The sequence below is a fragment of the Wasmannia auropunctata genome, unplaced genomic scaffold (genome assembly GCF_000956235.1).
Source record: "Wasmannia auropunctata unplaced genomic scaffold, wasmannia.A_1.0 LD336078.1, whole genome shotgun sequence".
Classification (NCBI taxonomy): Eukaryota; Metazoa; Arthropoda; class Insecta; order Hymenoptera; family Formicidae; genus Wasmannia; species Wasmannia auropunctata.
This window is the reverse complement of record NW_012026812.1, coordinates 764,232-764,669: the sequence shown is the minus strand read 5'-3', so window position 1 is coordinate 764,669 and position 438 is coordinate 764,232.

Below are 438 nucleotides of genomic sequence, written 5' to 3'. Positions count from 1 at the left end.
TATTGACGACGTTGTTTAGCGCGTTTATTTTCTAAATTTAAACTCTCGTTTTTATTGCTGTGTTTAATCTGAATATTATTAACTAATACTTCCATAATTTCCTCTGAAGTGCTATGCATTAATTGTATTTCAGAACATTTATTTTTATTGTTTTGTTCAGTCCGAATATTACTACCTGATACTTCCATAATTTCCTTCAAAGCGCTGTCCGTTAACTGTAATTGAGAACATTTATTTTCATTGTGTTGTACTGCTTGAATGTTATTGTCTAGTACTATAACATCCTTTGAAGCGCTTTGCGTTAACTGTAATATTTCCTTTAAAACATTTCGTGTTTTTTCTGTATCGTCTTTAATTTCTTTGTTTGATTTCGGTTGTTTTGCCTTATATTGACGCATCGTATACATACGAAATGCTTCAGCTTCTCTTGCTTTTATT